Raw genomic sequence first — 21,596 nt, forward strand, 5'->3', positions numbered from 1 at the left:
TTTACTCATAGTATCTTTGAGGTTCATCTATGTTGTAGCATGTACCAGTGCTTCTTTTTTTTTCACATTTTAAAAAATTTATTGAAATATATCACTCATACATAAACATACATAAACAATAAGTGTGTAATAGTTGTGAACTTACAAAACAAACATATATAACATCAAACAAACATATATCGTCTCATGCTACCACCAATAACTTGCATTATTTTTAAACTTTTTAAACTAATAATTAAAGAGCATTGTCAAAATATTACTACTAAACAAAGTATTTTCCCCTAACCAATCCTATAATTATCTATATATCATTTATATATGGACATACATAAACAATTAAGTGTATAGTAAAAGTTGTGAACTTACAAAGCAAACATACATAACATCATACACAGGTCCCATTTATCAACCCTCCACCAACACCTTGCATTGTCATGAGCTGTTTGTTACAAATTATGAAAGAATATTGTCAAAATCTTACTACTAATCATAGTCCTTATCTTACATTTGGTGCGGTTTTCCTCCAACACACCCTATTATTATTTTTTAAATGTATTTTTTTATGATGGAAGTTGTAAACTTATAAAACAATCATGCACATGTGCAGAATTCCCAAGTAACATCCCTCCATCAACACACCACAAAGTGTGTGTCATTTGCTACAGATAAAATAATATCATCTGCTTGTTACCATGTCCATAGTGTACATTTGGCTCACATTTAGCATACTGCCTCAGTAACAACACAGTAAGTCTTTCGCATAGATGCAAGAATATTATATTATTACTACTAACCACAGTCCATTGGTCACTCCAGCTGTATTTTTCCCCTGCTTCTCTACATTCCCAACACCCTGCAGTAGTGATATACATTTGCTCTAGCTAACAAAGGACACTCTTGCATCTGTACCATCAACCACAATTTTCATCTACCTCTTGGTTTACTATGCTATCCACTTCCTAGATTATTTTCTAGCATTCAGTCAATTGGCATTTACCTAACTAGACTACAATTTTCAGTCATATCCCCATTTATAAACTAGCTGTTACTGTGTTTACCATACACTCTATACATTTCCATACCTTTACAGTAAAGCTAATTAAAACTTCTACATACATTAAACATCAGTAGTCCACTCAGTCCTTTTCTTATCTCCTTTAAGAATCCACCATCTACCACCAGGTCTTGAAGATATTTTCCTATAATTTCTTCTAGAAGCTTTATGGTTCTTGCTTTTATTTTTAGTTTTTTGATCAATTTTGAGTTAATTTTTGGATAAGGTGTCAGATAGGGGTCCTCTTTCCTTCTTTCAGCAATGGATGTCCAATTCTTTCAGCATCTTTTGTTGAATGGATTGTTCTGCCCGAGCTGTGTAACTTTGACATGGTTGTCAAAAATCACTTGACTATACCTGTGAGGGTCTGTTTCTGAACCATAAATTTGATTCCATTGGTCTATTGTGTCTGTCTTTAGGCTAGTACCATGCTGTTTTTACCACTATAGGTAGGTATTATGATTTAAAGTCTGGAGATGAGGGTTTACTTTTCCTTTCTATGATGTTTCTGGCTATTCAGGACTCCTTACCCTTCCAAGTAAATTTAATGATCATGTTTTCAATTTTTTCTTTAATGCTGGTGGAATTTTTATTGGGATTGCATTAAATCTATATATCAATTTGATTAGAATTGACATCTTGATGCTATTTAGTCTTCCAATCCATGAGCATGGAATGTTCTTCCAATTATTTAGGGCTTTTTTGATTTGTTTTAACACTGAGTTGCAGTTTTCTGAATACAAGTGCTTTACATCATTGGTTAAGTTTATTCCTGACAATTTGAGTTTTATCTGTCATATTTTATTTTTACCACTCTTTTGACACTTTGTTACTTTTATCAATATAATCTTTATTTCCAGACTCTCTTCCAGGCCCCTCTCTCCTGTCTTTTATTTTCAGGCTCTAGCACACCCTTTAGTATTTTCTGAAAATCTCTTCTCTTGCTTAGAAATTCTCACAATTTCTGTTTATCTGTAAATATTCTAATTTCACCCTCATTTTTGAAAGGCAGTCTTGCTGGATATAAGATTCTTGGCTGGAAGTTTATCTTTTGTATCTTAAATATATCAGACCACTGTCTTCTTGCTTCCATGGTTTCTGGTGAGAAATCAGCACTTAATCTTATTGGTTATCCCTTATATGTTATGCATTGCTTTTCTCTTGCTGCTCTCAGAATTCTCTCTTTGTCTTTGGCCTTTGACATTCTGATAAGCATGTGTCTTGGAGTTGGTCTATTTGGATTTTTTCAGATGGGAGTACATTGTGCTTCTTGGCCATGGATATCTATGTCCTTCAATAGGGTTGGGAAATTTTCTACCATTATTTCTTCAAATATTCCTTCTTCCCCTTTCGCTTCTCTTTTTCTGGGACACCTGTGACACATATGTTTGAACACCTTTTGCTGTCATTTAGTTCCCTGAGACCTTGTTCAATTTTTCCCATTCTTCATCTGTTCTTTTGTATGCACACTTTCAGAGGCCATTTCTTCAAGCTCACCAATCCTTTCTTCTGCCTCCTCAAAGCTGCTATTGTATGATTCCAATGTTTTTTTAATTTCATTGATTGTACCTTTCATTCCCATAAGATCTGCAATTTTTCTATGTATGCTTTCAAATTTTTCTTTGTGCTCATCCAATGTCTTCTTAATATCCTTAATCTCTTTAGCCATCTCACTGGATTTATTAAGGAGATATGTTTAAACATCTCTAATTAGTTGTCTCAACTCCTTTATGTCATCTGGAGGCTTATCTTGTTCCTTTAACTGGGCCATAGCTTCCTGTTTCTTGGTGTGGATTGTAATTTTTTGTTGGTGTCTTTACATCTGGCTTACTAGAGTATTTATTCTGGGTGCAATTTTTTCCTTTAGTTTAGGGCTTCCTGCCCTTTCTCCCTTGCTGGTTGTGCAGTAGGAGCCAAGCATGTAGTAGGCTGTGGAGGCTCAAGCTGCCCTCATTGCACCAGGGACCAATGAAGCTTCTTCCAACTTTCTCCTTTGCCAGGGGTAGGGACAGAGTCACAGCTATGTGGAATAATCTAAGTATAGGCCTAGACTGTAGTTGCCCAGAGAGACTGATGAAGCTTCACAGCCCTTTCTCCCCTGCTTGGGGTGGGGATGGAGCTGCAGGTGTGGGAAGCAATCTATGCAGTGCAGGTCCAAGATGACTGCAGTTGCCCTGGTAGACTTCTGATTTTCAGTCTATGGCAGCCAAAGTTACCTGCAGTTACCCGTATAGGCTGGTGCAGGGTTCCTCAGGCTCCTCCCTGCCAGAGGTGGGGCTGAAGCTTAGGCTAGGGCTGCAGGCTGATCTGCATGAAAGAAACTGGTTCCTGAGAGTTTCAATCAACCCTTCTCCCCCTCAGGCTGGGAGTGGAGTCAGAATGGCAGCTACTGGCCTCTTTTTGACTTGGGTTGGTTCACACCCCTGCTGTTCCCAGGGTTATCGCTAAGCCAGCCAAGTCCCCCGTTAAGCTGCTGAAATTGGCAGCCAACCGTGTCCTCCTCCCCTGTTTCTGGGAAATGGAGCCTCCAGTTCCTGTCACAGAACAGCTCCTGTGGTGGCTTGTGCTGCCAGAGTAGGATAGTTACCAGCTTCTGGGGCTTGGCTGATAATTTCCTGGAAAGGGTGAAACAGGTCCCTGCAGCCTCTTCCCTGCTGGAGGTGGCACTGGGGCCTACGCTAGAGCTGCAATATGATCTGGATGGAAAGAAGCTGGTCCCTACCAGCACTGGGATCCTCAGCCTGCCCTACTTCCCCTCGTTCCAGGCACGGAGTTAAGATGGCAGCTCCTAGCCTCTTTCTACGTGGACAGGCTCAAACTTTAGCTGTTCTCAGGATTATACTTTGGCCCACTGGATTTACTCATCAGTAGCTGAAACTGGTGCTCAACCGTCTCTTCCTCCCTTGTTTGGGGAAGTGGAGCTTTCAATTCCAGCCGTGGAACAGCCCCCGAGGAGACTTATGCCTCCAGTGGAGGATGGGCACTGGTCTCTGCAGTGTGGAGCACTCTACTTATGAGTCTTCTCTGCAGATGGGAAGTCCTTTTCTACTTCTTCAAGGATGTTGCAGGATGCTCTTCTGGGTCTTCTGGAACCCCCAAACAGGTGCTTCAGCTAGCTCCGGAGAGTTCTGGGTGTTTGCTAACTGCCCTGTGGCTTGACCTGACTCTAGGAACTCCTTACTCCACCGCCATCTTCCTGGTTCTCCTCCGCTTCACTTCTTCTTATGGCTGAATAATGTTACATTTAATGGATATACCATATTTTGTTTATCCACCCATCTATTGGTAGATATTTTGGTTGCTTCTATTTTTTGGCTAATGTGAATGATGCTGCAGTAAACATTGATATATATTTTCAAGTCCCTGCTTTCAGTTCTTTTGGGTATATACCTAAGAGTGGAATTATCAGGTTATATGGTAATTCTGTTTAATAATCTGAGGAACCATCAACTGTTTCCACAGTGGCTGTGCCATTTTACATTCTCATCAACAATATATGAGGGTTCCTATTTCTCTGCATCCTTGACAACACTTATTATTTTCATTTTTTAAAAAAATAGTAGCCATTCTAGTGGCTGTGAAGTAGTATCTCATTGTAGTTTTAATTAGCATGCCTTTAATTGTTTATGATATTGAGAATCTCTTATACTTACTCACCTTTTGAATATTTTCTTTGGAGAAGTGTCTATTCAAATACTTGGCCCATGTTTTTAAAGTCAACTTTTTTATTTTCAAAGGAACTTTAGATTACATAAATGTTACATAAAAAATATAAGGGATTTCCATATGCCCACTCTCTCCCCCTCCCACAATTTCCCACATTAACAACATCCTTCATTAGCATGTACATTTGTTACAATTGATGAACACAGCATTGCTACTAACTATGGACTACAGTTTACATTATAGTTTATGCTTTGTCTTGCACAATTTTGTAGGTTATGACAAAATATACAATGGCAGTAAGTTTTGAAATCAATGTCATGCAGGTCAACTCCAATGTCCCAAAAATGCCCCCATATCATGCCTATTCTTCCCTCACCCATCCCTCAGAACCTCTGCTGTGTCTTTATATCAATGATAAGAGTTCTTCCATTGCTAGAATAATAGTAAGTCTATAGTAGAATAATATTGTCTACTTTAGTCCATTGTTCATTCCCCAATTTTGAGGATTTTGGGATGGTGATGCCCACTCTGCTTCTAACTGAGAGGGAGCCTAGATCCTATGGGACAGATGGATGGAACTAGCTTGCTTGCAGTTGCTGATACTCTCTCTTCCTTGGGATGGGTGTTGTCCATCATCATTTCCTTATTATTTGTCCTGGGTGAGTCCAATGAACTGGAGAGTAGGGGTGCAATTCTGTACCAATTCAGGGTTCAATGGACTTGGCCCATTTTCAAAACTGGTTTTATTTTTGGTGTGTCTTTTTGTTGTTGAGTTGTAGGATTTTTATTTTATTTATTTATTTATTTAAAAAATATATTCTGGATATTAAACTCTTACCAAATATATGGTTTTCAAAGATTTGAGATATTTGAAAAGGTTGTCTTTTCACTTTCTTGATAATACTCTTTGTATAAACTTTTAAATTTTGATGAAGTCCATTTTGTCTAATTTTTCTTTTGTTGCTTGTGCTTTTGGTGTAAAGTCTAAGAAATAATTGCCAAATCTAAGGTCATAAAGATTTTTCCCTATGCTTTCCTCTAAGAGTTTTATGGTTTTGTTCTTTGATTTAGGCCCTTAATCCATTTTGAGTTAGCTTTCGTATGTCGTATGAGGTAAGGGTTCATGCTTATCTTTTTTTTTACATATGTTTATCCAGTTTACCTAGCACCATTTGTTGAAAAGACTATTTTCTCATTGAATGGACTTGGTGCTCTTGTTAAAAATCATCTGGCCATAGATATGGATTTATCTCTGGACTCTCAATTCTATTCCATTGCTCTTTATATTTATCCTTCTGCCAGTACCACATTGTTTTAATTACTTCAGCTTTGCAATAAGTTTTGAAATCAAGAAGTGTGAGTCTGACATCTTAGTTCTTTATCAAGATTGTTTTGATTTTTGGGAACCCCTTGCAATTCCATAAGAATTTAAAGATCCACTCTTCTGTTTCTTCAAAACTGACGGCTGGAATTTTGATAGGAATTGCTTTGAATTTGGAGATCACTTTAAGAAGTGTTGACATTTTAACAACATTAAGTCTTCCAACCCACGGAATGTCCTTCCATTTATTTAGGATGATTTTAATTTCTTCAGCAATGTTTTGTAGTTTTCAGTGTATAAGTCTTTTACCTCCTTCATTAAATGTATTCCTAGGTATTTTATTCTTTTAAATGCCATTTTAAATAGAATTGTTTATTTGATTTCCTTTTCAGATTTTTCATTACTGATGTATAGAAACCCAACTGACTTCTGTGTGTTTATCATGTATCCTGAAACTTTACTGAATTTGTTTATTAGTTCTAATAGCTTTCTTGTAAAATTCTTTGGGATTGCATATATATATATATATATATATATATATATATATATATATATATATGCCTATGATCATGCCATCTTACTTATTCCTTTCCAATGTGGATGCCTTTTATTTCTTTCTCATCTGATTGCTCTGGCTAGAAATTCCAGTACATTGTTGAATAACAGTGGTGACCGAAGGCATCCTTTTCTTGTTCCTGATCATAAGGGGAAAGCTTTCAGTCTTTTACCATTGAGATATATATATGTTTTTTTTTCTTTCCATAAATGCCCTTTATCATATTGAAAGAGTTCTCTTCTATTTTGCGTTTTCCAAATATTTTTATACTAGGAAAAGATGTTGGATTTTGGCAAATGCCTTTTCTGCATCAATTGAGATGATCAGGAGTTGTTTTTTTTTCCTCTCCCTTTATTCTGTTAATGTAGTATATTACATTGATTGACTTCTTAGGTTGAAGCACCCTTCCATTCCTGAACTAAATCCCACTTGATCACTGTACATAATCCTTTTAATATACACTGTTGGATTTGGTATGCTAATATTTTGTTGAGCATTTTGGAATCTATAATCATAAAGGATATTGGTCTATAATTTTCTTTTCTTGTTCTTTAGTATCAGTAATGCTGGCCTCATAGAAAGAATTAGGAAGTAATCCTTCCTCTTCTATTCTTTTGGAAGATTTGAAAAGGATTGGTGTTATATCATCTTTAAATGTTTAGTAGAATTCAGAAGTGAAACTATCTCATTCTGGATTTAATTTTTTTTTTTTTAAAGGATGTCCTGGGGATTGAACTCAGGACCTTGTACAAGGAAGCAGGCACTCAACCATTGAGCTACACCAGCTCCCCACTTCAACTTTAATTTATTAGGAGGTTTTAAGTTACTGATTCAGTCTTTTTACTTGTTATAGGTTTGTTGAGGTGTTCTATTTCTTATTGCATCAAATTATGTAATTTATATGTTCTAAGGAATTTTCCCATGTCATTCGGGCTTTTAAAATTTTTTGGCATATAATTGTTCATAGTACCCTCCTGTAATTCTTTTTATTTCTTCAAAGTTGGTAATAATGTCCCTATTTCATTCCTGATTTTAGTTATTTGTGTCCTCTTTCATGTTTTCTTTGTCAGTCTGGCTAAAACTTTGTCAGTTTTATTGATCTTTTCAAAGAGCCAAATTTGTTTTTGTCTTTTCTTTCTATTGTTTTTTTTTTTAATTTTGAAATTTTTAAAATTTGATGTATCTTCTTTTTTTACACTTTTTAATTAAAGTTAATAAATCACAAAGAACATTGCATTAAAAAACATAAAAAACATAAGAGGTCTATTGTTTTTTATGTTCTCTATTTCATTTAGCTCTGCTCTAATCTTTAATTCCTTCCTTCTACTAAATTTGGGCTTAGTTTGCTCTTCTTGTTACAGGTTCTTTAGGTGATAATTAAGGCTATTTGTGGATCTTCCTTTTCAAATGTAGGCATTTAGAACTAAAATTTCCCTTTGAGCACTGACTTTGCTGCATCCCATTAGTTTTGATATGCTGTTTTTTTTTTCTTCATTCATTTCAAGATATTTCTTAACTACTTTTGAGATTTCTGTTCAACTTTTTAGTGGTTTAATAGCACATTGTTTAATTTCCACATATTTGTAAATTTTCCAGTTTCCTTCTGTTATTGATTTCTGGCTTTATTCCATTGCGATCTGAAAAAATACTTTGTATGATTTCAGTATCACAAATCAAATTATATTTGTGGCCTAACACAGTCTAGTCTGGAAAGTATTTCATGTACATTTGAAAAAAATGTCTATTCTCCTTCTGTTGGATGGAGTGTTCTATATATGTCCATTTGGTCTAATTGGTTAATAGTGTTTTTCAAGTTTTTTATATCCTTATTGATTATCTGTTTAGATGTTTTATGAAGTCTCCAATTATTATTGTAGAACTATCTATTCCTCCCTTCAATTTTGACAATTTTTGCTTAAAATATTTTTTGGGCTCTGTGAGATACATACATGTTTATAATTTTTAAATATTCTTGCTGGATAGAAGCTTTTATCTATCTATCTATCTGTCTGTCTATCTATCTATTTATCTATTATCTATCTATCATCATGTCCTCTTTGCCTCATAATCTTTTTTGATTTAAAGTTTGTTTTGTTTGACAATAGTATAGCTACTCTGGCTCTCTTGATTATGATTTATATGGAATATCCTTTTCTACTCTTTTACTTTCAACTGTGTTTTTCCTATGTACCTAAGTGATTCTCCTGTAGACAGCATATAGATAGATCATGTTTTTCATCCAATCTGACAGTCTCTGCCTTTTATAGGGTGGTTTAACCCATTGACATTTAAGGTGAGAAGGAAGGATTTCTGCCATTTAACTATGTGTTTTCTGTATGCCTTGTATACTTTTTGTACCTCAATTACTCCATTATTGCCTTTTTGTATTTAGTTGCTTTTTTGTAGTATACTACTTTTATTCCATTCTTCGCTTTTCTCTGTATTTTTAAGTTATCTTAGTGATTACCTTTGTAATTACAATTAGCATCTTAAACTAATAACCTAATTTGACTAGTACCAATCTAGTTTCAGTAGAATACAAACTCTCCACTCCTTAATCTCTCTATCCCTTTCCCTTTATATTGCTTTTGTCTCAGATTACTTCTTTATATATTGTATTCCATTAACAAAAGTTAAAATGTTATTCTACACATTTGTCTGTTAAATCATATGGGGGAGGAACAAATTATAAGTACAATAATGCAAGATTTTATATTTACCTATGTAGTTACTTTTTTCAATGTTCTTTATTTCTTCTTATGACTTCAAGTTACTTTCTAGAGTCCTTTTACTTCAGACTAAAGGATTCCCTTTGGTATTTTTTGTACAGCATAGGTCAGGTCTTCTGATAATGAAATCTTTCAGCTTTCTGGTAATTTACTGATGATTTAATTTCTCCTCCATTTTTGAAAAATGATTTTAGTTGGATATAGAATTCTTAGTTGACTTTTTTTTAAATTTAAGGAATTTAAATATGCCATCTAGTTGTCTTCTGACCTCCATGATTTCTAATGAAAAACCCACTGTTAATTTTATTGGGGATTCTTTGTGTGTGACATGTCGTTTTTCTCTTGCTCTTTTCCAAATCCTCTTTTTCTTTGGGTGAAATCACTATAATATGTCTTGATGGAGATCTCATAGAGTCTATCCTGCTTGGGGTTTGTTTAGATTCCTGAAATTGTATATTCATGTCTTTCATCAGATTTGGGACATTTTCAGCCACTATTTCTTCAAATACAAATACTTTTTTTCCTGTCCCTTTCTCTCTCTCTTTTCCTTCTAGGACTCCAATAACATACATATGATGGTATGATTGATGGTATCCCACAGGTCCCTCAGGCTCTGTTTATGTTTCTTTATTATTTTATCCTTCTGTTCCTCATATTGGATAATTTCAATTGTTTTGTCTTCAAGTTCACTCATCTTTTTCCTACCTTTACAAGTCTTCCATTGACTTCATCTGAGTTTTCATTTCACTATACTTTGCTGTTCCAAAATCTCTGTTTAGTTTTTTCATAATTTCCGTCTCTTTATTTTTGTTCAAAGGTTTTCCTAATTTCTAATATATGGATTTCTTTAGCTCATTGAACATATTTAGGACAGTTATTTGAAGTCTTTGCTTAATAGTTCCAAAATATGAGCTCCCTCAGGGATAGTTTCTGGAAAATACTTTTTTTTCCTGTGAATGGGCCAAACTTTCCTGTTTCTCTGTGTATCTTGTAATTCTTTGTTGTTGTTGTTGAAAACTGGACATTCTGAGTATTACATTGCTATAACACTGGAAATCTAGTTTTACCACTCCTCTGGTATTACCAGTTTTGTTATTGTTGATAATTGGAGCTGTGAATTTGTAACTTTTCCAAACTATTTTTTCTCTCTGATGATAAATTGAGAAGAAGGGATAAAAGGTACTGCCTCTTTAAGACTCTTCTGTCACTTTTGCTTGAGGGGAGTTAGACTAATGGCCACCATCAGAGCCTTCAGTGATCAAAAGTAATGATCAACAATTAGACTACAAATACCTGGATTTTGGAGAATTAGGTCTTTGCATCAGCAAACTACACCAGGAACCTGGGATGAAGTCCCTACTGTTTTCTACTGTTGCCTGCTACACAATTGCATGATAGGTTGGTGACAGCCACTGCATGGAGAGTGAAATTCACTGATATTTACCACAACTTATAGCCTTTTCCTCCAACTCTTCCCTGCATGCAGCAGTGTCCCCCTAGACTCCAGAGTTTCAAAATAATTGATCCAGAAATTTCCTGCCAATTCAATCCTTGCTTTGGTGAAAGGCTTGATTCCTGAAGCTTCCTATTCTGCTATCTTCCTACAATTCTCTCTTCCACACATACTTTTAAAGGAATAAACATCAAACATTTACTGCAGTTCTATGAACTAGGTCTATTAAGCCAATGTTGAGGGTAAAAAGAGCTTGGGCCTGGTACCTGTCCTGTATGCATTTATCCTCTTTGTTGTGAATGCCATGTTGGATTTGAAGTCCACCTCCTTCAGTTGCACATTCTCCTTTCAAATATTTCAGCATCCTTGATAATATTTAGCTTTTGTTTATACTCTGTCGGGCCTGTTCCTTTGATTTCTATCCCATTCTTCCTGCCTTTGACCTGGGAGGTAATTGCTTTTAGGGATGTTGGGTATTGTCTACAGTTGTGCAGGTTGTGCCCTTCACAAGGTCATATAAGCCTATGCTGCACGTATACATATGGCAGCCAGACACTGTGTCTAAGATGACTTTTGCAGACTGCCAATCTAATTGATTCTGTGTTGGAGTCACACAGTTTAATTCTCATTTATTAACGACATAAGATACAAATTAAAGAAAAATGTAATTATAAATACAAGGCAATAATAAACTAAAGGTTAGATGATTTGGAAAATGCAAACTTCAGAGGTGGAAGCACAATGGTGGAAAAAACAGACATGTTTTGACTAAGAGCCAGAATATTGGGTATCTAATACTTATTCAGTTACTTATTGATATTTTGGCTCCTCAGGTAGTTATTTAACCTCTTAGGATGTATAAGAAGGAGGAAACAACACCAGGTCCACCTGTTTTCCTGGGTTGTTAGGAAGCTCATGAGAAAATGTAAGAGAGTACTATATGCATGTGTAAGCCAATCTTCATCATGAACAAAGGAATATAGTTGTCTAGGAAGAGCATTTCAGGGAAGAAGAGTCCTGAGCTGGGATTTGATTTTGATTTTGTTGTACATTAGACTAGAGGCTTTTTGAAAGCAGGGATGATATTTTGTAACCCTCTTTGCCTAAAATGCTTACCACGTGGTTATGAACGCCAAGTCTGTGGAATGCATGAAAACAGATGAAATTCAGAAATCTGGAGAAAAATGCAACATACATTGATCTAAGCTCTCAAAATTTCCAAATCAACAAAGACATTTTTAGGATACTAACTATGTGCCAGGAACAAATATAGGCACAGTGTATAGAGCAATGAATAAGACCCAGTGGTTCTTGACTTCAGAGCACATCCTGGGGTGAGAGAGCAGGTAGACATTTAAAATAAGTTGTGTTGGGTATTTTAAGATGATGTCCAGGTACATAATTAGGAGTCTAACAATCGCTAATTTTAAGACTGTTACTTAAACATGTTGTTTAAGTACATGTACTTTACACGTACATGAAACTTACCTCTAAATGGATTTTTTTATTTTATTTTTTTCTATATTGATATTGACAGAATTCATGGTGGCATTTCCTACATCCTTTTGAGCATCTCAAATTATACATCAATAGTATATGTTTTTTAAAAAAATTTATTATGGCAAAATATGTAATGTAAAATTTGCCATTTTAACCACTTTTAACTGTACAATTTAATGTCATGCACAATGTTGTATAAAAGGAGTTTTAAAAAAATATAAGTTAGTAATTAATATGATTTGCCATAGACTCTCCTTACTTTTTTCTGTAGGAGAGACTTGTTTGTAGATTCTTTATGGTGTTTATTTAAAGAGGCCTAATATATGATATTCAGACAGATTTTGCAAGAGTACATGTACTGGCATTGTCAGCTTAAAATTATTTATTTATTTATTTTTTTAAAGATTTATTTTTATTTATTTAATTCCCCTCCCCTCCCCCGGTTGTCTGTTTTCTGTGTCTTTTTTGCTGTGTCTTGTTTCTTTGTCCGCTTCTGTTGTCGTCAGCGGCACGGGAAGTGTGGGCGGCGTCATTTCTGGGCAGGCTGCACTTTCTTTCACGCTGGGGGGCTCTCCTTACGGGGTGCACTCCTTGCGCGTGGGGCTCCCCTACGCGGGGGACACCCCTGGGTGGCGCGGCACTCCTTGCACGCATCAGCACTGCGCATGGGCCAGCTCCACACGGGTCAAGGAGGCCCGGGGTTTGAACCGCGGACCTCCCATGTGGTAGACGGATGCCCTAACCACTGGGCCAAAGTCCGTTTCCCTATTTATTTATTTAAAATCTATTGAACAGATAAAAGTGAAAGCAGATACCAGACCCTGTCCTTTAGAACGGCACTGCCCCATATGGTGACCACTAGGCACAGTAGCTATTGTGCACTTGAAATGTGGCAAGTCTGAATCAAGTTGTGCTATAACTGTAAAATATACCCCTGATTTTGAAGGCTTAATACAAAGAAGAATGTAAAATAGCTCATTAGTAATGTTTGTATATTGATTACATGTTGAAATGATAGTTTTGATAGATTAAATAAAATTCATTAATATAAATTTTACCTTTTTACTTTTAAAAAATGTGGCAACAAGAAAATCTAAAATTATATGCATGACTTGAATTTGTGGTTCATTCTATCTTTCTACTGAAAGTGCTTCTTTGGAAGTTAATATAATAGGGAGAATAATGTAAAAGGAATGTGTGCCAATGGGACAAGAGCTTTAAGGGAGGTATATAAGAAGAAGGGTACAACTAATGAGGTGGTTTGATCAGGAAAAGATTCAAAGAGTTCAAACGTGAGATTCTTAAAAGAAGAACAGGATTTCTCTAAGCAAATTGGAAATGAAGATAGGCCAGGGAGAGAAGTATGTGTGAGGTAGGAAAGAAGACTGGATGTTTCATGGAAGCACCTACATTTGAGAATGAGAAGAAGAGCCTAAAAGTATAAGTAAGCCTTAGTCATACCGTTTTCGTTATTGCCCATGGAATAGTTAAAATTGTGTGTAACTTATTCAGAATGTTAATATTTATTTGTCTTGCTCTCTGAATAAGAATTTTTTTTTTTTTTGGTAAAAATCACTCAAATGTCAATACAAGTTATCTCAGCACACCACTAGATGGCACTGTGCTCTAGGATTGAAAAAGTATGCTGGCAAGGAAAAGTGATAATCTCATAGCAATCCCTATGAAAAAGTGGTGCCTAAACTTTTTTTAAAGGGCATCTTTTTTACTTTTGAGCATGTAAGCCCAAGACATATGCCTATTTTTAAAAATAAATTACATATACTTAATACTGTACTAATATATTATGCCCGTTATAAAGCATAGATGTAGAGAAATAGAAAGATAAGAATTACACAGAAATCCTTTTATTTCTTTCTTGCACTCTAATATATATTTTTCTGTGAAAATCCCTGGGGTGCATGGACCTTACTTTGGAAAACACTGACCAATTTCAGGAATTTTTTCTTTATAAAAAATTCTAAAACAAAACGTATTTGCTACACACTTAGAAGCATTAAAATAAACATCACATTTACATGCCAACTCATTTACAGCCCTGAAAGAAAAAATTAAAATGAAAAAGTCAAGATTTGTTTGCTTGGTTATGTTCATATTTTTCCATTTTAAACAAGATTTGATGTTGTATTTAGTCAGGGTTCTCCAGAGAAGAAGAATATAAATGTAAATATTATGAGATTTATTATAGGAATTGGCCCACATAGCTGGGGGGATGGGTAAGTCTAAATTCTATAGTGCAGGCTGCAAACTGGGGACTCTGATGAAGGCTTTTGATGAATTCCCTGGAGAAGCTGGCTGGCCCAAGTAGAAATAGAAACTCTTCTTTCTGTCTGTTGAAATCATCAGTTCTCCCTTTATGGCCTTCAGCTGATTAGACGAGACTTCTCTCATTGCTGAAGGCAATCTCCTTAGTTGAGTGTAGATGTACTCAACCATAGATGCAATCAAGTTACTGATGATTTAAATCCACGAAATAGCCTCACAGTAACAATGAGGCCAATGATTGCTTGACCAAACAATTGGACACCAAAACCTGGCTAAGTTGACATGTGAACTTAACCATGAACTTAACAGATGTAATGTATCAGAATCATAAATGAGGTAAAAAATAGCTAGTCAAGTAGGTTTTTCCCTCTATTTTACATTTGTTTAAAAATCAGAGGTTACATTTTTTAAAAAATGTACAAACGAAACAAGCAAAATAATAGTATCAATGATACAAACAGACTAGTGGTGGTGTCTCATGCCAAATAAATATGTAGAACTAAGTAAAAAACCAAACAACAAACAAACAAACAAAAACCCAGAGGGGAACCGCACCTGGTTTTACTAGAGGACTACAACTGCATTTTGCTCTGCTTTCATTACATTGTCCCTATAGGAGTTTTTGATTCATGGTCATTTTTATACTCCTAAGTAGGGACATGCTGTTCTTCTCATTTGTTATGTCCAAGACTAAGTAGTTTAAGGATAAATGTTATTTTGACTCTATAACAGCTATATTTTAAAACATTCTTCAAATACCAATGCCATTCCATGGCTTTTGGGGTGTTGGATGCCTCAGAATGGACAATGGAGATAAGAATTTAGCAATCCTGCATCCCTGCTGTCTTCCATTTTCTTTCTTACCCAGTCTGAGAAGTTCAAGGAAGCTGGGCCCACACTCTCCTGTACCCCTGATAATTGTATAAATGATGTACCCATAAAAATGAAACTGATTTCAAAGGTCAGACTGGAAAACTAGCATTTGTAGCAGTAATGCTTTTCTGAGAATGAGGATGAGAATTTTACTTTCTTCAGTTTCCCTCTGGTGCTTTTCTTACTACTCAATTATTTCTCATAGAATTTAAAAATCTGATTTTGATAGAAAACCACTAGGAGGCTAAACTTGACCATGACATTTTGTTTCTTTCCACTCTAGACTCCTTGGTCTGTCTGAAATCCCCTCTTAGCCATTTTGGTCTTCCAGATATTCAGAACCTAAAAATATCCATTCCCGAGTTAGCATCTCCACCTCCGTTTTTTATATCCCATGGTAGTTGAGTCTCCTTCAGGTTGTAGGACCTGTGGCAAAGTGTGCTGCCTGTCCCCTCCTTACCCTGTCCTTGTGTTCTGGTATTATCATGTTAAAATGAACCCCCAAAGAAGAATGAAAAATGGAAGTCCTGGGCAGCCCAAGCTGAGGAAAGTACATTGAATTCTGGAAGGGCAGTCAGTTTGCTTTGAAGAATATACATAGACTCCCAGGCCATTCTTTTTGTCTTGGAAAGTTGTAATTTCATATTCCTTGTTGTTTTATGATCCTCTTCTTAGGCTTTATCAAAACCTTCAGGGTACCCCTGGATTATATCTCTTTGTTTTCAATAGCAAGTAGTAGGCTTTAGTTCTCGGGTGAACACTGGGATTAGAAACCTTAGGACTTGTGACAGCCATCTTTCTGTCCTCTCTTCCCTGCATCCATCATTTCTGTTCTTTCCTAAGATCAGGGGTGCCCTGGGGAAGGTAATGAAGGCAGGGAACTCTGGCTTCAGGGCTTGGTTTCCCATCTCTATTTGTATTCTTTTCAGGTGCTTATTCTTCCTTCAGCAATGTATGTCTCCTTAATCATTTATACCTTAGAAGGAAATTAGTCCATTATATCATCTGTCTCTTGGCTATTTCCTTTGTGGCCATATTGCATAGTGGTCGAAACTGAGTTCCAAAGCCAGACTGGTGGGGTTAGAATCCTAGTTCTGCTAATAAGTCACCTAATCTTCTTGTGCCTCAGTCTCTACTTCTGCTAAATGGTATTAGTACTGGCTTCATTGAACTGTTGTGAAGATTAAATGAATTAATATGTATATAATCTTTGGCTTATTTCCTAGGTGAGAGCAAATGCTCAATAAATGTTAACTGTTAGGGTCTGATAAATTAACAAAAGGCATGTCATTTAGGAGAAGTGGGGAGTTAGGGAAGTAAGTGGTAAATTATACCACCCTCCTGGCATGCCCTATTAATTCTTCCCTATCAATTGTTTTGCGCTGTTTGGCTCATGTTCTTGAGCTGGGGTTTGAGTTTGGTTTGGCTAGCACAGAGATACAATTGTCATATCTGCTGTACCCCCTCCCCCCCCCCCCCCCCCAAAAAAAAAAAAGCCAGAGTGAGAGCCAAGGGTGAATATTCATCACTCTTGCCACTGGCTTTACCAAAGAGGATTCCACACCAAACTCAATGAAAAGAACTTGTTCACAAAAAATTACAAGTTCAAGTTACAAGATCAGGCCCTTTTGGTTTCAAATAATGGTGATCTCTTCGAGCTAGATAAAGTAAATAGGCATTCAGGCTTTAGGGACATCTTTTAGTCAAGGGTAGAAAGAGCAGTCAGGCCTCCTGGGAAATGGAGGGATAGAGGCTGTCATTCCTCTGTCTCTCTGGGGCCGCATAGTCCCCACCCCCTTCCTTCAGATCTTCCCTCCTTCTACTTTGCTCTCTGACAACTGGCTTGCTCTTCCTCTCCGCACTGAACATGGCATTGATTCTGTCATTCAAATGTCCTTAATGCAAGCAAAGGGTGGAAGCTGACAGGCTGCTTACATTTTGATTCCAAGGGCTTCAGAGAAACCGTATTATTGGTTCAGGTTGGGTCAGGTGATCTGCACTGGCAGGTGGTCTCTGCTGGGCAGGTGATCCTTGCTGGTCAGGCGATTGCCACTGGTGCTATAGTGGAGGTAGAGGCTGGGTTGTGGGGTATAGACATGAAACACACGCTTGTGAGGGAGGAATCGGATGTCACCGAATGGGGCTTATGAGCTAGGCAGTGACCCTAACGGATAATGTCTACAGAAGGATAATTTCTGGTAATTATGCTTGTGCAATATTTTAAGTATTTTTGTAAGACAGTGTGGTATTGTGATATGAAAGCTGGATTTAGGAGTTAGCAACCTCCTTAATAACTGTGCTACTTATATATCTAGTTTATTAATCATTCTTAATGTACTGGGATATAAACACCAAACAGGATTGATTATTTTTCTCTCCGCACTAATTTCAACCATGCTCCCTCAAACCTCACATGTCATCCCTTAAGGACTCTCCGGAGGTACGTGTACTAACTTTGCAGACATTTTGAAATATTTATTATTATTATTCTTTACCATTTTAAATGTAAAATTCAGTGACATTTAGTATATTCACAATGTCTTTCATCTATGATCATTATCTAGTGCTAGAACACTTTCATCACTTCAACAGGAAGCCACATTCCCATTAAGCAGTTGCTCTATATTATTCCGTCCTTGGCAACCACTAGTCTGCTTTCTGTCTCTATTGATTTACCTATTCAGGATATTTCATATAAATGGAATCATACAATATGTGGCCTTTTCTGTCTGGGTTCTTTAAATTGTCATAATGCTTTCAAAGCTTCAATTCAGTACAATTTAAATTTCTAGCCTCATATGCAATTTAAAGCCACCCTCCACCCCCATACTGGCCATGTTGCTGTCCAGGGGCCTTGGAGTGTGTGTGTTGTGCATGTGTGGTGTGTGTGCTTGCACCTGCCTGTGGACACATCCTGCCTCTTCTCTCCTGGGTCTTCGTTTCCTCTGATGTGTTGAGGTTGCAAGGAGGGAGGTGGAAGGGGGCAAGTGTTTTTCTTAACTGGTGCTCCTTGGGTCCTCTCTCTGGGGGTTGTTGCTGCTTCTCCAAGCAGCACTGACTAGTTATTGAAGGCCTTGGTATAATAGACACACAAAGGCTGGCTCTCTCCTTGGGAGCATCTATTCCTGGAAGCTTGTCCAAGGGTCCTAAGGCCTCCTTGGTTCTCATCCCTCTTTGCTCACCTCACGGTCACCTTGCCCACGAGTGGCTGTCTTGGGTGGAGAAATGGCAAGAATACGTGATCTCTGCTCTCTTCCAAGGTGTGACCAGAAAACCTAACATCCTTGCTTAGTCAAACCACATGCTTGCCACGAGTCTTGTTCCCATCTGCTGTTTCTTTCCAATTTTCCTTTTTTTCCTATGTAGGTATTTGAAGGATGGATAAGCAGACATTCAAGTGTGAGAGATGTCAGCCACCCTTACTACAACTTCCTATAGTTTCTACCAGTAAGATTCTCTTAGAGTCTTTCTCTCTCGATTTTAGGGAAAAAAAGAAAGTGCCCTTTCCATCTCCTCCATTTGGGAGGGAAAACACGAGTATGCGCCAGCCTCCTATCTTGGATAATTTCATCCTTTTCTCCTTCCTAGTCTCCTAGGGGGTAGTATTCATAATCGTGACCATTTATTAGTACTGGGTATCCTCTAAATTCACACATCCAACAAGACACTTTTTAAAAAAAGATTTATTTTCCCCTACCCCCACCCCCACCCTGCTGTGTTTTGCTGCCTGTGTCCATTTGCTGTGTGATCCTCTATATCTATTTCTCTTTTTTGTCTTTTCTTCTCATCTTTCTCCTCTAGGATTCAGAGGACTTTTTTAATACATGAGGAAACTGAGACACCAAGAGGTTACAAAGCATGTACAGCCCACACAGATAGTAAATGGGAAAGCTAGGATTTGATATTAGACAATCTAGTTTTGGAGTCTGTGCCCTGGGTGCAAAGCCACACAGCACTTTTTTAGAAAAGTTGTGGGTTAATAAAACAAAACGTGCTACCATCAGTTGTAACAAATGTTTGCCACCAATGCAAGGTGTTAATAGTAGGGTGCAATATGGGAATCTTGTATTTCACACAGCTTTTTGATGTAGGGTGTGGAAGGGGACTGGGGCAGCCTGTGGGGTGTTTGTGGCACTGGACTTGGGCTGGAGGTACCAGACCAGTGGCTGGCCCTTAATAAGCCCCTAGGAGTATCAGGACCCCAGGTGTTTGTGGCTCTCTTGAGAATGTGGACCCCTCAGGGGCTTTTCAGCTTTGGGTCCTATTTTCTACTTCTAGGGCAAAAGGAACAGCAAGGAAGTTGTTGACCTACAAAATCCCTAAAGGTACTTTTTGCTTTAAGAATCATTTAGAAATTCTTGTATCCTATTCTATTTTTCTTAATTTTTAATTTTTTATTGAAGTATATCATTCATACATGAACACGCATAAACAATAAGTATATAGTAAAGATTGTGAATTTATAAAATAAACATCCATAACATTATACAGGGGTCTCATACATCACCCCTCCATCAACTCTTTGCATTGTTGTGAAACATTTGTTACAAACTATGCAAGAGCATGGTCAAAATATTACTACCAGTTATAGTCCTTATCTTACATTTGGTTTATTTTTTCCCCAGCCCATACCATGATTGGTGGTAACAGTCTGATGATATTGTCTCATAATCTGTAACAAATGTTCCACCAGGGTGTAGGGTTGTATGGGAAATCTACACATCTGTATGATTATTTTGCAAGTTCACAATATCTGTAACAAAAATATGTTTACCTATTCTATTTTGAAGTAGGTTAGCCACAACTACATGACACGAGGAGCTCTTAATTTAAAAGAATGCTCGAGCACATTAGACACCTGGCTTCCCTCAATCTCCATATTAGGATTAGACCTTTGATGGATTGATTGATTTATTTGTTAATTTTATGGTGAGGGTATTTTGAATAGACATGGCTTAATCAAAGTGTGGGGTAGAATTGAGAGATGAAAGCAAGCCAAGGATTTGCTAAGGCCAGCAATGCCTCTATTTTTTTCACCCCCACAAATCAGGGTAAATAAAAAAATCAGGAGTAAGTCAACAGCTCTAGGCTCTGTGGGTTAAATTCTGCCAAAATGAGGTAAAGGGAGATTTGTGTAGATAATTTTTATTTATTTAAAATTCAAAACAAGAAGTAAAATAAAAGGGAATTGAGGCATTCATTTCTCCCCCAAGGAAAACCTTGCTTGGAACCTGGCTCCCGATTCTGCTCATGCCACAACTTCAAAGGGAGCCTCATTCCTCATTCGGCACATGCATCAGGTCATAACTAAGTTACACATGTGATGAGGATAGAAGCTTCTAGGTGCTGTGTGTAAGTCAATGTTTTACAAAGCTTTCTGTCTGCCTAAAATTCCTCATCTTTGTCAGATTAGGTCAATATAAAGAGTTGCACTTTTCTGATAAAGACATGGTCATCGTGTTACCTGTGCCTGCCCTAGACTGTGCCATTTTGCAGATCAAATTCTTGAATTTCCTGGACTTTGGATTGAAGAAAAACTCAGGTGCAAGTTGGCCTTAAGTGGATACAATGCTGTGATAGGGCTTTTATTGAGAAATATAAACATAACACGGTATGTGCGACCGTTAGTATTTTCAGGCTTTGTATGTATATTACATGTGTATTACGTGGAGATGACTGTAATGTCAATAGACTGAACCCCATTGTGTTCAGTCATGATACATGCAATACATTTTTACTGTTTTACTGCTTTCATTTAAGATAAAAGTTCTAGAATTTTTAGGATTGGTCTGTGAAACAACTTGGCATAGAAGTGAATGTTTAACATCAACTAAACAATTAGGCAACCGGTGATTCTTTACTTGGCTAATTTAAACAGGATATACTATCTAGCTATTGTTTATTGTATTTCTATTTAATTGATTAAGGCACTGATATTAATGAAAAGTTTCATTAATATATCATGTACACTTATAAATTATTTAAGTTCATTACAGTGTTCTGTTATGAACTCCATAAAGCATACACAAAATTATAATTTTTAAAAGAATGAGGTAAAAATGAATATAAATGGAAGTTCTGATCTTTTCTTTCTGCCCACCCTGGAGAACATGCTCTCTCTTTGGCGATGTCTGCCAAGGTTCACAAAATATTGATGAAAT

The sequence above is a fragment of the Dasypus novemcinctus genome, chromosome 11 (assembly GCF_030445035.2).
Source record: "Dasypus novemcinctus isolate mDasNov1 chromosome 11, mDasNov1.1.hap2, whole genome shotgun sequence".
Classification (NCBI taxonomy): Eukaryota; Metazoa; Chordata; class Mammalia; order Cingulata; family Dasypodidae; genus Dasypus; species Dasypus novemcinctus.